This window comes from Cupressus sempervirens, chromosome 4, assembly GCF_028749045.1.
Source record: "Cupressus sempervirens isolate cs-2001-9-10 chromosome 4, ASM2874904v1, whole genome shotgun sequence".
In the NCBI taxonomy this organism is placed as follows: Eukaryota; Viridiplantae; Streptophyta; class Pinopsida; order Cupressales; family Cupressaceae; genus Cupressus; species Cupressus sempervirens.
Genome location: NC_143121.1, coordinates 693,826,599 through 693,835,599, shown reverse-complemented (window position 1 = coordinate 693,835,599; position 9,001 = coordinate 693,826,599).

Sequence of the window (9,001 nt, the reverse complement as noted above, 5' to 3'; positions counted from 1 at the left end):
CACTTGTTCAGAAGTTGGCTAATGATCCTATAGCAGTAAAGAAGTAACCTTCTAAGGCCTCTTTTTCCTATTAGGATATCCCAAGGAAGTATCTGAATCATAATGCCACTTCTCAAGGGAAATAGTTCACCTTAGTCCCTAACCAACAATGATTTCAAATTGAGCCCCCTCCTAAAAAAAACATGCGTGTCTTTCATCTTACCAATGATCGTGAAGAAACCACATGTCCTAAGAATATAAGACATTAGCAGCTTGAAACTAAAAGGTCAATAGCAGCGAACATAGCAATAGAGGAAGCACCTTCCAAAGAATTTGGTGACTCCGTAAATTGCTACCTTGAGTACGAATCTAACTCTGATAGTGGTGAAGAAATCCTTTTAACTTTGGAAGTAGCTTCATGTTTAGTACTCATGAGGAGGTAGAGGATGGGGAAAGCTAATTTTTAGTCCAAAAATGCTATAAGCTTAGCTCAAGAAAAGGATTCTAAAAAAAGAGAAGAAGGCGAGACTAAGCCACCATAGACACAACCTCATATTCCTTAGATTATGATAAGGTCTGATCCTAGGTCTTCATTTGATATAGTTGAATTTTGTAAAACATCTAGGATTCAAATATCTCCTACTGAGTATTTGAGAATGAATCCTAATGAACTAAGCTAATTGAGTATGTTCACCAACCTTCATCTGATATACCTGCTAAGAAAACTAATAAAACCACTTTTAATGATGAAACCAAAGCTCCAAAGCTTGATCATCATAAAGACTTGGTCCAACCTAATAAAATTAGTGTAGAGTTGTCCTATTGAGAAAAATCAGATTCATTTTATGTATCCTTTTACGTCCATGGTTTCAAATTAAGCAATTGTATAATAGACTCTAGTGCTTCTGATAACATAATAAGTGTGGGATGAGCTGGCGATGGATGTGCTGATATCAATTCCAGGGCAATGGTTTGTATATGAAGCTTCAACCGCATTGCAGTAACCAAAGGGTTCTGGATCGACATAGATGGTTACCTCAGTGCCTTGATGCAAAAATTTGACGCACTGATGGTAAGTGGATGGAACGGCTTTCATGGCATGAATCCATGGGCGACCGAGGAGGATGTTAAATGGTAGGTTTAGATCAATAACATGGCAAAGTGTCTCTTGGATGACTGGCCCAACCTTGATTGGTAGCAAAATAGTTCCTTCTGTGGTTCTTTCCAAGTTGTCATAAGCTTTGATGGTGATAACCTCACTAATGATATCTGCCTCAGTATACCCAGCTTGTTTTATCAATTTTAGGGTGCAAATATTCAAGGCTGATCCATTATCTATCATTACTCTTTTCACAGCAAATTTGGTTACCATGATGGCTATGCGAAGCAAAAGGGTGTGATCTGGCTCGACCACAGGTATGTTGGTGGGTTTGAATGATAGGGTACATGAGGATGAGAGGTGTCCAACAAGATTACAAAAATCAGTAGCATTGATATTAGAAGGGACATGGGATTCTATGAGAGCACTTTCAAGGATGTTCTTGTACACAGGACTAGTGCGAAGAAGGTCTAAAATGGAGATTTGGGCTGGCATGTTCCCAAGGTGTTCTAAGATATTGTACTGGCTTTTTGATGGAGCTAATGGTGTTGGTGTAACAGGTGGGCCTGCGATGTTAAATCGCGCTCTTCGAGTGGTGACTGCACACTCATTGTTTGGTCCTTGGATATTGATAACATTGATGGAAGGCTCTTTCTTGGATATACAACCTATAAGGCTACCATAGTCTATATAGGATGAAGTGTGGTCATTGTTCTTCCCATGCTGTTGGTTTGGCTGACGGTTGTTGGTGTTGTTGTTGTTGGTTTGGATAGGTGCTTTTCCAGGATTTTGGTTGTGGTGTGGAGGAAAAGCATTTTGATAGATCTGTAAGCCTGCATTGGGAGAGGTTTGGGCACCAACAGTGATTTCCTTCCGATCAATGAGGTCCTACACATAGTCTTTCAGTTTCATGCATCTAAGGGTAGTGTGACCTTTTACCCTATGAAATTTGCAGTACTCATTATCTTTGTACCATGCAGCTTTGGATTGGCTTGGGTCAATTTGCTGGGTAGGAGGAAATTTGATGAGGTTTTCCTTGACTAATTTCTCAAAAATGACATCCAATGGCTCACCAAGGGGTGTATAGTTTCTAGGTGTAGGTTGGAATCTAGGCTTTTGTCCTGCAGCTACATTGATGGCATTAGCTTGATTGCTAGACCCTTGGAAGTTGGGTCTTGGATTGTGGTTTTGATAGCTTTGGTTATTCTGTTGTTGGTAGTTGATAGCTTGTTGATTGTTTGGTTGATATGGTGGATTGGACTGGTTGTGAGAAGGACCAACAATATTCACATGTCTGGTGTCAGTGACGCCATCTGTTGCAATGTGCTTTTTTTTGTTCCAATACCTAGACTTGTCATTGGAATGTGATTGATTTTGGTTGGCTTCCTTGTAAATCTTGACCACACCATCTTTAATGAGTCCTTGCTCAAGGATCATTCCTTTCCCTTTGATATCTTTGTAGGTCTGCAAACAGTTCATGGTCATGTGGTGAGCCAAGCTAGGATGGGCATTATCAATAAACATTTTCACCACATGGCATTCTGGCAAGGTGCAGGATATGCGGGTGGTAAGGGTTTGCCATATTTGCAGGTATTCGGCAAGGCTTTCTCCACCTTTTTGCTTGGTGTGGACAAGATCAACTATTGATAGCTCTGTTTCAACAAGATGGGCATATTGGGCTACAAATGCCTCAGATAATTCAGCAACATTTTTAATTGTGCCATAGGGGATTCTATAAAACAATTCAAGAGCTGGTCCAGCCAAGCTTTTGGGAAAAAGGTGCAAGAGGAAGACATCATTGTATGCTACGTCCTGGCAGTGCATGTAAAATTCTTTGATATGTGTGATAGGGTCTCCTTTTCCTCTGAATTTGTCAAATTTGGGTACCTCAAAGTGTTTGGGAAATGGTGTCATGGTAATGGCTCTGTCAAATGGGTAAGAACACACATTCTCAAACTTGAATGTCTTCGGATCATTCCCTTCTTGGATGGCTTTCAGAGCTATCTTCATTTGCTCCCATTTTGAATTGATAGGTGATGGTTGGGGTGCCCCCAATGTAGGAGTGCCTTGAGGTAGGTATGTGCTGGATGGGGCCACTGAATATGGATGGCTATGAGGGATTTGCTGATAGGGATTATACATTGTTTGGGCAGCTGCATGGTGGATGACAGGTTGCTAAGGGGGAGGTGGCACATATTGCTGCATGTGCTGTGAGGCTTGCTATTGATATGGGATTTGAGTTTGGGATTGAGGAACATAAGCTGGCTGTGGGATAAATGGATTGCTTTGTGGAGGTAAGGTATAAGATGGTTGAGAGGCTTGGAGAAAGGATCGGGGGGCTTGTGGGGTTTGACCAATATATGTGGGTTGTGCCCCCATTTGGGATGGTATCTGCAAATAATTGGTGGTTGGCTAGGGTGGTGGATTGCCTCCTAGAAGTGGCATTGAAAAGTAGTTGGTAATTGGAGGTAATGGATTAGTTGGTGGTGGAGGTGGTGGGAATTGAAAGCTTGGGAATGGAACTAATGGGGTTTGATACCTTTGTGGTTGGATTTGGAAGCTTGGTAGAGTGGTGGCAAGGGCTGGGGTCACTTGGGAGCTTGGTAGAAAATTGGTAGTAGCTTGTGGGATTTGATAGCTTTGTGGAGTGAGGGTAGTAGCTTGTAGATTTGTGGCTAATGGTATTGAGCTCCCAAGACCTAATGGAAATGATGGGATTGTGCTTTAGGCTGCAGTGAAAAAGCTGGGGGTGATGAAAGGTTGATTACTTGGCCCCATGGGTGGCATCCCTATTGTATATTGCTGAGGTTGGCCAAAGATGCTAGCACTGATTTGGGAGATGGGTGGATTTGGAAGGCTGGGTTGGGGAGCAGCAGCAGCAATAGTGAAGGGGGTGAATGGTGAGCTGTTTTGGGTAAAGGGGGTTTGGAGCGGAGAGGTATGAACCAAGGATGCAGTGGTGGTGGCTGGGTTGGCTTGCGGCATGGAGATTTCAACTTGGGTGGATGATGGTATGTTTGGGTCTGTTGGATCATATGGATTGGCTGCAGGCTCTTCTTTTGGCATATATTGAGGATAATTTGGATCATAAGAGCCTATGGGTGGTGGTAGCTACCCAAACAATGGGTGAGATGGATCTGATAATGGAGGGGGTATTCCAAAGTCAAAGGTTCCTACATTTTCCCTTCAAAAATTAGCCATGATTGTCTCTTTGTTCTTGTCTATAATGGCATTTACCAATACTGCATTTCCTGGTTGGTTCACGAAAGCTTCAATGTCAGTACATGATGGCATAGCTTTCTCTGGGCTGAAGGATGGCTGAGTGCTCAAGGGGGGTGAGGCTGTTCGATCCAAATGATAGGGCTCCATTGTTTCTTTCTTCTTGGCTAAGCGAGTGACAGGTGGCATGAAAAATGCTCCTAGGGATGAGATGCAATAATGTTGATGGATGCAAAAGGGGGAAGGCTTCTCTATGCAAATGATTTCCTAGGTTAAGGCAAAGCTATATGACAAAACCTAAGGAGGATTGGGTTGGAGATTCTAACTGCAAAGATATGTTGCCAAAGCACGAAAGGTCTGCTTTCCTATGTGCAAGCTTGGTGGTGATTGTGTCAACTTAAGGATAGACTGATGATCCTTTAGGAAGAACACGAGATTGACCACTTGTGGATCCCAACCTTTAGCTCAAGGTGATGAGGGATAACAAGTGAGAAAGCTGGATTACCCTAGACAAAGCTCTTTCAAAGGGATAACCTTGGTGAGATTGATAGATTTGGAAGATTTTAGGAGTGGCAAACTTTTGGCAAAAGTGACAACAATTTTGAGGGCTTGGATGTGAGGTTTTGATTGTTGGCTAGATGGTTTGATTCTAAATGATATGGATGAGCTAATAATGCTTAAGGGGATAACCTAAGATGGTTGGCTTTTCTACAAAGATGACTCTAAAGTGAAGCTTATCCAAGAAGATGTGGAGAAACAAGGGTGTCTAATCATAGAAATCATGCCTAGTTGGTAAGGCATAAGCAGGATTAACTCCTGGATGTTGGCTAAATTTGATGTTGCGCTCTAACCAGGCCTCTTGAAGTGCTTCGTCGGTAGCTTTGTCCTCTGCTTTATGGAGTTTGGCAATTCATGGGCTTGGTGTTATTTCTTTTCTCTTGGCTGAAAGTTCTTGGTATGCTAGAGATGGTTTGAGTTTAACTTTGTGGAACTTCTGTTTGGGTTTGGGTTGCTCTGACATCAATTTTTCAATCTGCTTGGCTTTGAGAGATCTTGGTTGTCTGGCTTCAACTCATTCAACTTCTAGAATAGGCAGTGACTACGCTGAGTATGCCCTAAGCTAGGATTGACCAATTTTGGAAAACATTCATTCAACAAATAAAAGATCAAGCAATAGATAGAAACAACCAAATAGAAGTTTTTGATTCTCAGAAAGTGATACTTGCGCCAAGGAGTGTGTATGTTCTAAAAATGTTTTGATCAGTCACCTCAAACACATTAACATCCTAGATGGTTGTCTACAAGGCTGATAGTTGGTTTAGCTAAGGAGTCCTCGATATACCCAAGGTACGTGAGGCCCAAATCCGTAGATGAGACCAAAACGATGTCACACAACCAAGAGGAGCGGTAACCCACTTCTCCTCTTTCACTTCTCAAGGGTATAAAGTTCCTTGAGGCTTAGCCCGAGTGACAAAATCTTGATCCCAAGAGAGGTGTCTTTTGATTCACCTCCCGATTCTTATACTCTGCCAGAACGCTGGAGTTGAGGTCGTCCAAGGGGTGATGAAATCCCCAAGCAGGCCTCCTAAAAAGAAACAAGGTTTTGGATCCTAATCTTATGCACCCAAGATGGCCTCGAAAGACGACAAGGGGAGAGAAGACTTGGATGACCTTGGGCTAAAAAACATGCTTGTTCTTTTACCAACTGACTCTTATGTGTGCTAATCTAGACTTTGCAAGCACTCATGTTTAAGAGACAATGTTCAATTCCAACTTGAAGCGCCAACCAAAGTAAATCGATCGAAGAATGAAAACAATAAGAAGAGTTAGGGTCAACAAAAAAAAAATCGCGCGCCCAGAGGTCCTCCACGTCAAGTATCGATTAATTTTCTTTAAGGCATTCAAGATTGAGTGTGAGTTTGTTTTAAGCCCAAAACAAAAGTGTGTGAGATTCGATTTCAAGCGCGTGCTCGGAGGCTCTCCACGTCAGTTGTTGTTCAATTTTAGTGCCCAAACTTGAAGTGTGATCGATTTAATCTAGATTTTTGATCATTTAAGAATTTTGATAAAGTTAAAGCAAACATTCAAAGACCAAGTAAGTGAGTTAGATTGTGGAACATTTAACACCTTTTTCAAGTAGACCATCCTCATAAATGGCGCTGAGATTGCAACCAATGGTTAATATTTGATGGGTGATTAGAAAAGAGGTGAGTCCAAGGAACTACTCAAATTCATTTTTGCAAATTTGTATTTTAACTTAACAAGGTTTCTTAAATGTCCAAAAATCAAACTTTACCTAAATTGCATGTGGAAAAAAGATTTGTTTTGTTCAATTTTTAGAAGCTCCAAATTAAGTGTTTGATATTGCAATGGTTAATTGATCCTTAGAATTCAAGATTGGATTTTTTGTTTTAATCATGTATTCAAGGAAAATTTGATTTTAATCCATGGCATTCAAGAGTGATTTTAGCAACATGCATTCAAAGACAAGTGGTTAAACATTCAAGTGTTTTCTTTTGAGCATTCAAGATTGAGATTTTGTGTGTTGTTTTAAGAACTTTGAAGTGCTTTTTTTTAACCTTAGATCATTCAAGATTTTTTTGGACTCAAAAGTGAAAATGACTCTTTGGACTTTGGTTTTCATTCAAGATTTTGTGTTCTAGTTTGCATATTTTAAGCCCAAAAATGATATTCCTAGATTGTTTTGATGCATGAAAAACCTAAGAAACATTCAAGATTTTGCAATAAGACATTTGTTTGGAACAAATAACAAAGCTTTTAGGACAATTTTTGGCAACCATTTAGGACTCTTAGTTTTCATGAGATTTTTTAAAAGAACTTTAGTGTGCACTTAGTGTTGATATTGAACCTTTTGAAATGGAAACTTGAAGTTCTTTTTAAATTCTCAAAAATGAAGTGTTCCAAACTTTGCATGAATGCATCTAAAACCTTGATGTTGCAAGGATGCAAATGATTAGATTGGTTTAGTTTCACTTGTTAAAAGATTTTTTCTTTTTTGCAAATTTTTAATTTTTCAATGGATTTAAGTATGATTTGGGGGTTCATTTTAAGCACTAAAAAGAAGTGTGTATGATTTTGCTTTCTTAAAAAAAAATGGCCAAGATCTCCCACAAGAAGAAGAAGAAGAAGTAGATGGAATAAGAAGAATATAGACAAGAAGAGGAAGAAGAATTTCAAGTTCTTTGTACACCTATAAGCTTAAAAAATTTGCAAACACTATGAGATAGATTATGAGTTCCTTTGTCTTCTTCATGCTCATGTGGACCTACAAAACCAATTTATACAATCCTACCAATCACAAAAACAAGTAAAATTAGCCAAAATCAGCAAATGACATACAAAACTTGACTAAAAAAGCTAATGAAGATGACCCATGCGGGGTCCCACCGGGCGTGCCAAAATGTATATGAGCAATGTTAGTATGCTAATAGAAACCAAATTTAAATAAAGCTTCTACAAACTAAACAAAATTCATAAACTTCAAGATAGACTAAGATGAACTCTCAATTGAGAATATGAGCCATTAATGGACTCTCTCAATAAGAAGCTCTCTTGTTGAGTAGCTTTATCTAAATGGATAGGATGTATGCTCAATATGCTTCCAAAGGCTTCAATGGATGATTGTGGATTTTTAGTGTGGATAGATGGCTTTAGTATGGATTTGGCTCTCAAAATAGCATTATAACTTTACTTCATGGATTGTGTTAAAATGACTTGGGAGAAGATTCCTTAAATAGGCAAAGGGCTTGAGGGATCAAGGGCTAAGATGCAAGGATGTGAAAAAGCTTATGGAAGGCTCAGATTGCATGAGAGAAGAGCACATGGATTGTGCTTCCTTATAGCCAATCAAGGAGTGACACATGTCACATGGTGAGAGGATGGAGGAAAGGGGAAGGATGAGTCAAAAAAGGAGGCTAAAGGGATAAAATCTTCATAAAGACCCTCATAATGACTTGTAAGAGCAATAAAAGGGCTTGTAAGAGTCATTTATGACCTAGTGGACTTCATAAAGTTTTATGGTTGAGATATTTTGAGGGTGATGAGAGAAATTTCGACTTGGACTTGATTAGGAAGGTTTTAAGCTTGTTTAGGCTTGTGCAAATGATTAGAGGATGGATTAGGATGGTTTAGGATTAGCTTAGGGATAGGCAAGTGGATGGCATTTAATGAGGGTGGGTGAAGGAGGAGATATTTGTTAACTTTGGCTTGGGTTAGTAAGTTTTAACCCATGTTTAGGGAATGTGACAAGGTTATAAGGGTATTAGGATTAGGTTTAAAGACATCTTCTAGAAGAGTCTAGACTTTGGATGAGGATAAAGACTTTCTAGAATAGTCTAGAATTTCCTAGCATGAGGATGAAGACTTTCTAGAAGAGTCTAGAACTTCTTAGGATGAGGATAAATTAGATTTTTAGGAAATAAATAAAGTTTTATTTATTTCAAGGGTTTGGGTTGAGGAGATATTTATTAAAACTTTTTTAATAAACATGAGGATTAATATTTAATCTTAATTAAATATTTTGAGTTGGGATTAGGGGTAGGAAATGATGGGATTAGCCTTTAATCGAAATTAAAGAAGGATTAGAAGATTTTGGAAGAGGTTATTGGTCATAAGGAAATTGGCCAAGTTTTGCGCAAAAAATAAAATTTGTATTTATTTTAGGATTTTTGGTCAATTTATTAA